Genomic DNA, 12,985 nt, shown 5'->3' with positions numbered 1-12,985 from the left:
GCAAATATCAAGCATGAATGGATTATACAAATCTGTAATATAGAACATCCTTAACTAGATATTATCCATATATAATCCTAAGACTTTTGCCAGTCTGGCTATAATTATGGATATAAAGATATTCAATAGTGTGGGGCTTTTCTATCCTGCTGATAAAGGTATAATAAGACCTCGTAGCTGGAAGTTGAAGTTAGACAAATTCAACCTTGAAATAAAACGTAATTTCATAGATTCTAAGGCCAGAAGGGACCATTGTGATCATCTAATCTGACCTCCTATATAACAAAGTCATAGAAGTTCCCTGAATTAATTCCTGTTTGAACTAGATAATATCTTTTAGGAAGATATCTAACCTTGATTAAAAATTACCAGTGATGAAGAATCCACCACAATCCTTGCAAAAAAAATTCTAATGGTTAATCTAGCAGTGAGGGTAATGAGACATTGAACAGTTTACCAGGGGAGTTGGATTCAGCATTGGTTGGAATCTTTAGAATGAGATTACAGATTTTCTAAAACATATGTATTAATGTTATTTTTGAGAGAAAGTCTATGACCTGTAAGTGCAGGGGTGTTGGATAGGATGGTTGCAGTGGTCCTTTCTGGCCTTGGAATCTGTGAATTTATTAATCCTCCAATTCATTCCCTTCCTTTATGGGCCATGAGGAGAGTAATGCAGGCAATCCCATTCTCAACATGCCTATAATACCTGCAGCTCTGCATTAACAATAACTATAAACAAATTTCATGCCTCAGGGCTTCAGCTGGTCTCCTGCATGGGTCAAAAAGGAATTCCCCCCTAATTCACAATTGACCAGATGTATTCCCGCCTTCTTCCTCTCCCCCCACTTTCCTCAGAAACATCAGAGATTGGCCACAGATGGAGGCAGGACACTGGCTGGGGTGGACCAGTGCTGATGTGATATAAAGAATCCTCTTTCTTAGATGCCTGACAGGTGTGTTTTGCTCACATGTTCAGTGTCAAACTGATCACCAGATTACTGATCAGAAAGGAATTTTCCTCCAAGTTAGATTGGCTTTATGTTTTTTTCATCTTCCTCTGCAGCATGGGAAACATTAACTGCTAGGATCATCAGGACACCTATTCAGCTGCCTGGTATTGCAGGAGCTTCCAGGCATTAGTGGCACATTGGCCTCTCCTGTTTTGTCCATGGTACACAATAGTTAAGTTTTCTGAGGACTGAAATACTTCGATCTAACTAAAGTCATTAAGTTCAATATAGGGGTATCTGGGTGACATGTAATGGCCTGTGACAGAGAAAGGAGATCAGACTAAATGATCTAATGCCCCCTCAGCAAATCTTAATGTTCAGTGACTGTTTACCTGGATCCAGTGAGTTTGTGAGGTTCAGCACATTTGTCTTAAACTTGCAGGGATTGGGACTGGAGACTCACATGATACCGCTAACAGAGATTGTCTCATAAGGTACTGAATGAGCTATCCCTTGAAATGCCAGTATATCCCATACCTGTGGGCTTTCCCAGTAGTGGGGGTTCTGGGTGCTCTGCACAACTGCAGCCACTCACATTCTGTCCTAGATTCTTGGTTCTGCCCTTGGTTACTGAGGTAGTAGCTGGTATAACTCAGGTCAGAATCACACCCATGATATAAATCTGAGCTATGTATGTTATTCGGGTTGTGGTGATTCCTGTTAAGTGCATGGAAAAGAAATGTAATATGAGGAATCTATTGCTTGGTACATCACAATGCTGCTCTCTCCTCTATGTTAGCTCCTATCCTACTTTGGATAGTAATGTGGGCACTCACCTCTTGAGCAGGTCCTTGCAGCTGGGTGCAATACTGTAGTCCTTTTCCTACTCCAGATGCCCCCGGTAGGTTGCCAGCTGATATTGGTGAGGTCTTCAGTGGTTTGACTGAAGTCACAAAGTCCAAATGAACCCCTCAGGTGGTAATAAATAGTTCAACGAATAGACAGTCTATTTGCCCTCACTAGGGTCTTCAGACCCTGCTGAATTTCCTTTAAACTCAGCCCTTGATTCAGGCTCCCAGCTAAACCCTGTCCTATTCTTGGGATAACACTACTTTATCTCTGGCTGATAGAGGACCAAGGCCAATCCACTACTCTGGGTTCAAACCTAGGGACCCTATCATCAGCAGCCACATACTGCTAACTCCAACCTGTTGCTGCTATTTCCCTGGGCCTCTTCCTACCAGGGCCAGTGTCATAAGGTTCCTCTCTATCTCCAGGCCAGAAAGCAGCATCCAGAGCATGCTTGGCTCTGATTGGCTGCTTCCGTGAGGCCTCTCTGGGCAGGCCAGGAGGACCATCTTTGCAGCTCCTTTGCTGTCACTTCACTGCTTTCTGGGGTGTGGTATAGTGTGTGTGTGGGGGGGGGGGGAGGGGAGGGCTGCTGTAGCGAGCCACAAAGGCCAGGTTCACCCTGTCACATGGATCTAGTAATGTCCTAGTTTGGAATTTAAAGTTCTCAATGGGCTAGGGTTTAGCAATCTCAGAGACTTCATCACCTAACCCATCACTAACAGACACCTGCTTTGTATCAATAACTGCACACAAAAATAGATGTTACTTATTGGCTACAGATGTCTGCTACTCCGGGTGAATCTGGCCACTCTGGCTGCTTTTCTCCCCTCTGGTGATGCAAAACCGCAATAGTCCCAGTTTAAAAAAGCTGATTTACGCTGGGTATATAGCTGTTTCGTGTCATGAGAATGGTGAAAAGCAGCCAGAGCATAGCAGTGAGTCTGGATCAATGTATTTATATTGTCTAGAAATCAGAGTTGTAGCCAGAATTGTAATAATGCTACAAAGAGCATCTCAGTATGAATTTCAGTTTATCTACAAACTTTGGGATTAATCTTCCAAAGCCTTACACACATAAGTAACTCCTGACTTCAATGGATTACACACCAGAGTTAGTCTTACAGAATCAGGAAAATGGATATTGCTAGACATTATATATCGTGGCTTTCAGAATATAGAGACTTGCTGAAATACTTCACAAGGAACATAGCTTAGAATTACTCTCACAGCTACAGATTCTGCCAAGAACTAATTAAAAAGAAGCTATCTTGAATAAACTGGATTTCAAGAGTGGTAGACATGGCCGTCAAGTTAATTATCTCATCAACTTGTGATTTTGAAAGTACAGTGATAGCATATGGGCAGTATTACATTTCAAATATTTTGATAAGTATAATTGGACATTATACACTGTAAATTAGCATTAATCAGTAAAGGGCCAGATGGAGACCAGCCCTTTCTTGAGTGCACTGTGGGCAGGAAGGGCACAAGGAGCCTTTCTTCACATCTTGCAGAGCCCACATCAGAGCCAGTCATGGTTGCAGTATCTTCATTCATGGGAGTGCAGTAACTGCTCCCTCTTTGCTGTCCTGGGAACACACTGTATCCAGAAAGGGGCAGGGAGTGACGCAGAAGAAGTGGGGCAGAAGGCGTGCATCTCTACCCTACCCCAGCCAGTGGTGTGAATTTGTTATAGGATGAGTTTGCTACATATCATAAAGCGGTAGGCAGCATTTCTCCTGGTGCAAGTCTTAGGTTTTTCATAAGTAGTATCTAAACATTTCTATACTGGCCCCAGAAAAGCCAAAAGAAAATACTTCAGAGAAGTATCAGAGTAGCAGCTGTGTTAGTCTGTATTTGCAAAAAGAAAAGGGGTACTTGTGGCACCTTAGAGACTAACAAATTTATCTGAGCATAAGCTTTTGTGAATTTGTTAGTCTCTAAGGTGCCACAAGTACTCCTTTTCTTTCAGAGAAGTAGTCACTCTGCTTCTTTCCCTCTGGTAATTCTAATGCAATTTTCATCTTGGTATTTAAGTGTTGTTCTTCATCCTGATATGCTGTATAGACTTAGTAGTGTCACTGATGAATGCTTCAGAAAGAGGTATAAACCTCAATACTATAAGCAAAAATATCTTTCTGACCTAAGTGCTTTTTGAAGTATGAGGTTTATAACTTTTATTCTTTTTTTTCCCTAGCTTGTGTGACTGCATATGCTAGTCTTATTTATAAATGCTCCAGCAAATAAACTGATCAGCTCCTCTGATTTAGAAATATTGGTAGAACCAAATAATAATAATGTATAAACTTTCCTGTATACTAAGTCAGTGCCTGCTTAGGGGCACAAAGGACAGTATGTTCCCCTCTCCCCCAAACGCCTGTCTATGTGTGAGCTCCTCAGAGTTTGTATTCTTCTTGAGCAGATGGGTGGAGAGAGAGGCAATGAGTATGTGGTTTTAGCTCCACTCCCCATATATCAATCAGTTTAGCAAGGGCCAATAGCAGATTACTACCCACCTGGAGCAAGGAGGAGATAGGAAGAAATCATGCCTATTAAAGCACCATCCCATACTCTGGGCACATTGCAAAATCACAGGCTATCTACTTGCCCCAATATTACCCTACTTCACTGAGTTCCAAAGTTTAATATTAAATTATAGAAAAATCCTTTCATCAGTTTAAAATGCTTATTTCATTGAATTGTGATTTATAATATAGTATAGGATAAAGCAGCATTCTTAAGTTGGCCTTATTTGTACCACAAAAACTCATGAATTCTAGTTCAACATATGTAATTTATGCTTTATTTTGAAATTTAACAAAACATTCCATTTTAGTCCAAGAAGGCAGATTAGTGAATCCATAGAAATCTTTTAGTCCTCTTCCAACTTTCAATTTGTATTCTATGAAAACAAGTCCCAGTGCTCAGATAAACAAATGGTAGTTTGAATGGCTGACTCCAAAAAAGGTGGTCTTGTGTGGTGGAATTAGGAAATCTGTCATTTCTTCTTTAACCATCATAAATCATTCTGTCAGCTGACTCCAAATATTCAACAGAAAGATTAGTAGCTAGGAGCTGAATTTAAAGTCTCAGCACCTACAATTTTGAAGATATACTCTGAATGGATGACAGGTAAATTCTCCTCTCACTCGGACTGATGTAAAACTGGAGTCACTTCAATGGAATCAATAGAATTACAGTGTTGTAACACTGGTGCAAGGTTAGAACTGATATCAATTTTAAAGTTATCACATACTGTTTAGAAAATAGCAAGACGGACAGAGCAGTAATTTGAATTTTTCCATCTACCCCATGATATTTCTGAATGTCTTACTATTTGCCCTAGGAATATGGATGGAAAAACCAGCCACTTGAGGGAAAGCTGAAAAAAAAAACCAACAGACCCCCTCAGCTATCATCCCACTGCATAAAACTTGTTTTAAAAGGAGAAAGGCCACATAAAATAAGAGTGTCCATAAGGCATTTTCTTCCTTCTGCACAGTGACGTTTTATTGAAAAGACATGCTCTGTATGAGAAAATATAGCCTTTTCAGCAAAAGGCCCGGCATTGTCAGCCTGGATGCAAAACATAAAATTGGCCTTGACATCAGGCAATGAGCTCCTGGCAACATTATGTCTTCTCCTTGCAGTTGTCTGTACAAATCACATACCTTAAAAAGAGCAATGTGCATTATATCTAGGTTTTGACCAAAATCAACTGATTACTAAACCATTTCTACGTTTGTGGCACTGTCCAGTTTTCCTTTCCATCTGTAATTAAGTGACTAAGAATCAAATTCTTCTGTCATTGCAGACAGTGGAAGTTTTGCCTTTGACTTCAGTGAGACTGGGATTTATTCCCTAGCTCATAAATATAAGTTGTTTTTCTTCAGGTTTGAATGTGTGTTCTGGGCAGATTTCAAATGTTAGAAAAATAGAAAAATAAGTCCACATTGTATTCTCAGTTACATCATTGCAACCCCCAATATAGGATGAAAGATTTGTCAAGGCTCTACATTTATTAACCAAATAATACCAGACTAGGCTGGACTTTTAGCATAAAGCACAAAGGAAGGAGCAATGCAGACACGCCCAGCCCAGAGGGACCACTGGGAGGAATTTGCCTCAATTCTTCTCAGTTGTGCTGGGGGAGGGGTGTGTATTTTACTACTGCCATTAAAGGATGTAGTATACTCCTGTGCAGCCAGCCATTTGTCAGTGCATGTTGGGGACACAGTCATGGATCTGTCCCCTCTTAGTGCCTCCCAGCCAAGTTGCTCCCAGGGGGAAGGATCTTGGCTACAACCCCTGCTTTGCCCTGAGTGCTAGACCTGCATTTTAAACTAGCCTTTACATGAACTATGCAGTGGGGTACAAGGAAGAGTTCTTACGCTCTCTTGTGCCCCTGTGTGACAGCATAGTGGCAGGGCATAGATGAGACAAATACTAATACTTTCATATGAGGATTGTTTTAGGAGCACAAAGAGAGGACTTCAAAGTGCTCTGTGATAGTAAGCAACTCCAGCTAGGGACTGTCTCTTAATCTGTGTTTGTACAGAATTTAATGCAATGGAACCTGATTGCACCTTCTGAGTTGTAGTTCAATATGTATACTAAAGAACAAGAAGAATACCATGTTCTGGCACATTATGCTGCCTCATACTAAATGAATCAAACCTACTATTGACTTTACAGACACAACCTATAATAATGCAATACTCTTTCTGTATGGAAAGAGTAAAAATGGTGTCTATTTACGCCCCACTACACCAAGGCATTTACGCATGTGTCTATCTTTAAGTACATGGATAGTACCACTGAAGGGAATGGGACCATTCACATGCTTCAAGTGAGGCATGTGCATCAGTGCCTTGCTGAATCAGGGCCTACAGGAGAAAAGAAAGCTTTTTTTTCTTTTTTCTTTTTTTTAGAAATATATGTAAACTACAAAGGTTTAAAAAGTTTGATTAAATACCTATAACTCTGAATAGGTAGAGGGATAATATAAATATACTTCTTCTTTACTTTTCTGCCTGTCCTCCTCCTTTATAACCTCACCTTGAAAGAAGGGGGGAAAAAGGTCAGATTCCAAATGGATTGATAAGAAAAGCCTGTATGAAGAGGTTCTCCTTTAAAGCACACCTGGGGTGGAGTAAGGCTCAGAATCAACTTCTTTTCCAGCAGAAGCAGCAAAGTGGTTACACAGCCACTCACTATCCACCAGAAATTCTGTTTCCCCTTCACTGTGAAGTGTCTTGGGCTCCATGCAACAGCTATCTGATAACTCAGCAGATACTTTACTGGCCATAAAAAGATAAAACCTTTTTTTCCCCTGAGACGTAGAGCCTTAAAAATGCACAATGACAAATGTGTGCAGTGACATTTTTAAAACGTGCAATCACATGTTAGGGATACTCAGAGATGCTCAAAGCAGTATTATTAAATCACGGAAGTGTTCCTTCCACAGTCAGAACCAGGCCCAGCATTTGATTAATCACACAAACAGTTTGCTGTGTCTTTGGTCTGAGGATGGGCTCAAGACACAAAGGGTATGGCTACAATGCAAAATAAGCAACAAACAAATAAAAACAAAACAAAAAAACCCCTGCAGCAGTAAGTCTCAGAGCCCAGGTACACAGATTCAGGTTTGCAGGGCTCGCACTATTGGCACGAAAAAAAAATCGCCGAGCAGATGTTTGGACTTGGGCTGGAGCTCGAGCTCTGGGACCCACCCTCCTCTCTGGGTCTCAGAGGCTGGGCTTCAGCCCAAGCGGAAACAGCTACATTGGTATTTAGTCCTGTGGCATGAGCTCCACAAGTTGATCCAGACTTGATTGAGACTTGCTGCCGTGGATTTTTTTGTTTTTTGTTTTTTGGGGGTTTTCTGCAGTGTAGGTGTACCCAAAGTGTCTCATTCTCCATTCAGTTACATTAGCATTATGCTGATGTGACTATGGGTACAATTTTCAAAAGCACCTAAATCCCATTGTCAAAAACTGAAAGGCGATGGGAGTTAGGCACTTCTAGCCAGATATGAGTTAGGCACTAATCTGTTTAGGCACTTTTGAAAATCCCACTATCTGAATCTTTATGTGCCTAAATACTTTAGAAAAACTGGTCCTAATGGCAGAAACGAAACTAGGCGTTTTAGTGCCCACAGCAAGCAAGCATATTTGTGCCCATGTACCAGGTTGGGTTGTTTTTTTTGTCATTTCCCCCCTCATTTTTCTGCCTCCGCAGCTTTGCACCTTAGGCAGTTAGGCAAGGCCGGTACCAGGGTGGGGCAAGCAGCACAGCTCCCCAACTCATTTATGAAGTGGGGCTTATGCTCCTAAGTCACTTAGGCCCCTTTGAAAATGTCATTTTAAATGTCAATATCTGGATCTTCATCCAACTTAAGCTTCTCCAAAGTTCAGTAATATTCAAAGCTGGGTTTTTTTTTTTTTTTTTTTTTTTTGCTTATAACAGTGACAGAGTCAGGCACCAAACTCAGATCTGAATCCTGAACTTCCTCAAAGTTTGGGAATGTTGGATATGGGTTTTCCTGGTTCAGGCCCATGTATTTTGGACATGCTTTTGTTTACTTTTTGCCAGCTGATGCTCCATTCTGTGACTTCAGCCAATATACAGTCAGTTATTCAACGTCTCAAATTAGCAGAGAGAGGAATCATTAGGCTAAACAATTTTTGAGCATCCATATCATTTCCACCAGTCTCACAGAAAGAAAAATGCAAATATGTTTTAAAAAGTTTTCTTTTCCTGAAAAGGTCACAGATATTTATATTCTAAGTGGAGTCATAAAGCAATATTAAAGTGTTCTGGGTTTTCAGAATTGTATGAATGTCTTTAAGTGTTCCTGCAGTGCATGACAAAAATGCTGACAGAGAACCCTCGGGCCACCTGCTAGGCACAGCAGCGTTTACTACGTGCCGCATTAAGGGCTGAATGGCAAGTCTGACACCGAGCTGTGGAATAAAGCAGATTCTTTCACATCCTGCTACAAATGAAACTCTAGTGTTTTGGGACAAGCATCTATAACCAGCCCAGAGAGCGCTGCAATATTTATACTTTTTAAATATGACTTCAGTCTTCTATCTTCCTCCAACCCCCAGCTGGGAATAAGAGGAATAAGAAAAAATCAGGGAGTGAACTCCAATAATTTAACCAGCTTTGAGGGGTTTTTTTGTGGGGGAAGAGGAGAGTTACTCCATTTTTATAGTTATACTATATGCTACAGATACATGACATTTTGACATTAGGTAAACTCTGTACGTGAATGTAAAGGCAGTTACTTCATGGATTACACAATTGCTGTTATAAAGAACTGTTTCACTTTAGATAAAATCTACACAGCTCACTGATTATGGTTTTGTTTTAATTATTTTACCTACTTTTTATTCAACTCTCCACTCTTAAGAAGTGGTTAAACTGGTTTATTTCTAAACTCACTGAGGATCAGAGCCTACTCTCTTGATTAATACCCCGGTTCTACAAGCTGATCCATGCATGTGAATCCTTATGCCCATGTGCACCCAGCTGAGGGCTTCAGGGAGTCAGTGCACATTTGTAAAGGTCTAGCCCATATGAGTCTGTTTGCAGCATAGGCTGAAACTCCTATTGAAGTTAATGGTGAGGAATATAGAATTGAGCCTTCAATTGCCATAAGGAATATATAACATAAGCACCCAGAAAATAATGTTGATATAATTTCAGATACTGAGTGACATTTTTAAGAAGCTCCTTTGAAAATTTTATTCACTCCACACAATGAAAATGTTTAATGTTAAATAAGCATGCATGCAGGTAGTACCTGTTTGCAGGATAAGGGTCTATCTTAAATGCAATAATGGTCTAACATAATGCAGAGAGAGATTGTATCATACAAGAGGAAAGGAGGGAGGTTTGCAAAGACAAGCTGTCAAGGTTCCTTCTCCACTCTGAACTCTAGGGTACAGATGTGGGGACCTGCATGAACGACCCCCTAAGCTTATTCTTACCAGCTTAGGTTAAAAACTTCCTCAAGGTACAAACTTTGCCGTGTCCTTGAACCCTATGCTGCCACCACCAAGCGTGTTAAACAAAGAACAGGGAAAGAGCCTACTTGGAGACGTCTTCCCCCAAAAATATCCCCCCTACACCCCCTTTCCTGGGGAAGGCTTGATAAAAATCCTCACCAATTTGCATAGGTGAACACAGACCCAAACCCTTGGATCTTAAGAACAATGAAAAAGCAATCAGGTTCTTAAAAGAAGAATTTTAATTGAAGAAAAAGTAAAAGAATCACCTTTGTAAAATCAGGATGGTAAATACCTTACAGGGTAATCAGATTCAAAACATAGAGAATCCCTCTAGGCAAAACCTTAAGTTACAAAAAGACACAAAAACAGGAATTTACATTCCATTCAGCACAATTTATTTACCAGCCATTTAAACAAAAGGAAATCTAACACATTTCTAGCTAGATTGCTTACTAACTTTTTACAGAAATTCTGAAGAGCATTCCTGATCTGTTCCCAGCAAAAGCATCACACAGACAGACAGACCCTTTGTTGCCCCCACTCCCCTCCAGCTTTGAAAGTATCTTGTCTCCTCATTGATCATTTTGGTCAGGTGCCAGCGAGGTTATCGTAGCTTCTTAACCCTTTACAGATGAAAGGGTTTTGCCTCTGGCCAGGAGGGATTTTATAGTTCTGTATACAGAAAGGTGGTTACCCTTCCCTTTATATTTATGACACAAGCCTATGAGTGTGCCTACTTTTGCAGGGTACGCACCAAGCTAACTACTTTAGTTTTTCTTATTTTTCTTTTCTTAATTTATAATTTAATAGATTAACCTGAGAGTGTGGGTTGTTTTGCCATTCTCCATCTCCATTCCCCACCTACTCCAATCAATTCATTGGGTATCAACACATCAAGTCTGAAAGATAATTCTCAGCTGGAAAAGGAGATTGTATGCCATATACTGCTAGGTGAGGCCCCGACAAAGTCATGGTACAGCATTCATGGTACATACAGTTTCAGGTATCTGCACAGAGCTGGAAAAGGTACCTTACTGAAAAGAGAACTCTTTCCACTATTTTTCAACCCTACCATTACTTATGGAGATCTGCTCTGAACTATTTGAGCATGCAGAATCCTTCTGGAAACAAAAATATTTTCAATAGATAAAAGCCACAAAATGATCATGAAAAATGTTCTGTTTCTTCTAATTTATTCTAAATCAAACATTCAATAGTACAATATGTTTTAGGTTAATTAGTTTAATCCAATTTTAATTAAGCTGATGTTTCCATGCCAACAAATGGTTTTTAAATTGTTGAAATCTTGATGATTCAGAGTGTGACTAGAACATTAATTACCTAAAGCATTATTTTGTTTAGTTCTTTTAACCAAGATGTGAAATGTCACATCTCTAGCTAAGGTTCAGCTAATGGCTACAGTTCTGGTTCTGTGAAGGAAGTGTTAGATTAAACTATGCTCATACATCAATATGGCATCATGGTAACAGCTTTTCTAAAAAAAAATCAGCTTTAAGTAGAGATGAAGCAGGATGTAAATATCCACAAAGAGTGAATACCTCACAGTTTCTCAACCTATCACTAATCCAGAAACTTTAGGTCATCTGTTTGGTATTCAAATAAATTACCCCCAAATTCCTGATTAGAGTCTGACCAAATGTTGTGTCATTAGCTTTCCACACAACAACAACAAGATAGAGAAGAAGAAAGTAGAGGGCAATAGAGATGGACAAATCTCAACTATGGTGCAGACTTTTTATTCCTATTCATAGTAATTCAAAAGAAAATATTGTATATGGTATGTGCAGCACATGGATCACGTAGCACACAGCCAGCATGGGGTATCCATAAATGTAATATGTATCCACAATATGAGACTTGTAATTTCTCGGAGAAAGTGTTTAGGTAGGCAGAGATTGCAGTGTTCACAGGAATACTGTCAACAGGCCCTGTGTTGATAGATAATGTTTGGGAGAAAGACATGATACAAGGGATCAACATTGTTGATGCTTAGGCTGGGAATTTTTCTTTAAAAACAGCCTTAGGAAGTTAGATGCCCAAGTTCCTTTTCATTTAAATAGAATGTAGTCACTTAACTGCCTTAGGTTCCTTTGATAATCCCAGCCAAGTGCCAGTAGCTTCCCAAAATAGCAAAGATGCCACTCTCTCAAGATGGCCTTCCCAAAATGCATCCTCAGGAATCGCAAAGGAGGAATTCTGCCTGAGTCAACTGACCACTTGCTAAATTTTCAAACAAGCGCTTTTGTGCTTTTTCCCATGTTGCCTCTTGCCCTAGGGAGGAGCTCGCCATAAACAACTGCAAAACTACGTTATTACCCACCTTCAATTCCCCCTCAAAGGTCTCCTTTGTCATGATGCCCACAACAAACTTGACAACAGTTAGGCTATTAAGCTGACTGCTATATTCATGGCATACAAACAGAGAATTTAGATTTAAAAAAATAAAATACTTTTCTTGAAGGTACTCTACTTGAAGGTTCCAGTGTAACACTGTTTCTTAGAATCCAGAACCCACACAAGAATCAAAACCAGAGAAAGACAAAGCAGGCTGTTCCCCAAGGCAGCAAAACACAACTCAACACACTTGCTCTAGGCTGGCTTTCTGCAGACTGAGAGCTGAAGAACCAGATATCATGCTTTCCTATAGAGCTCTCTGGCCTGCAAGCAGGATCAGGGAACCCCTTACACCTGAAGTGATAACTTGTCATTTTAACACAGTTTTCAATATGCTACACTGACCAATATCATCTAATGGATCACTTGTACTCCTGCATTCTTCTATATCCATCTGTTGTCTCTTGTCTTATACTTACATGGTAAAGTTCTTTGGTGCAGGAACTGCCCTTTTGGTTTATGTTTGTACAGCACCAAACACAACAGGGATTCTAAGCACTATGGTTATGCAAATAAATAAATAATAATAAAATATATAGTTTGCCACTTAGCTCTCATCATCTGTGGATCTCAAAGAGCTTTTCAAGTTCTGGAAAAGGCACTGTATTTGGGGATTTACAAACAAAAATGTGAGAGACAGGTTTTTACCCCTGGGGTGCAGTCTGGGAACTGTGGGAACAACTGCGCCTCTCTAAGACACACAGCTGGGTTGGGAACACAGCCTGCCTCACTCAGAACCTGTTATCA

The sequence above is a fragment of the Lepidochelys kempii genome, chromosome 4 (genome assembly GCF_965140285.1).
Source record: "Lepidochelys kempii isolate rLepKem1 chromosome 4, rLepKem1.hap1, whole genome shotgun sequence".
NCBI classification, from domain to species: Eukaryota; Metazoa; Chordata; order Testudines; family Cheloniidae; genus Lepidochelys; species Lepidochelys kempii.
The sequence above is the reverse complement of the archived record's forward strand: the minus strand, read 5'-3'. Positions refer to the sequence as shown.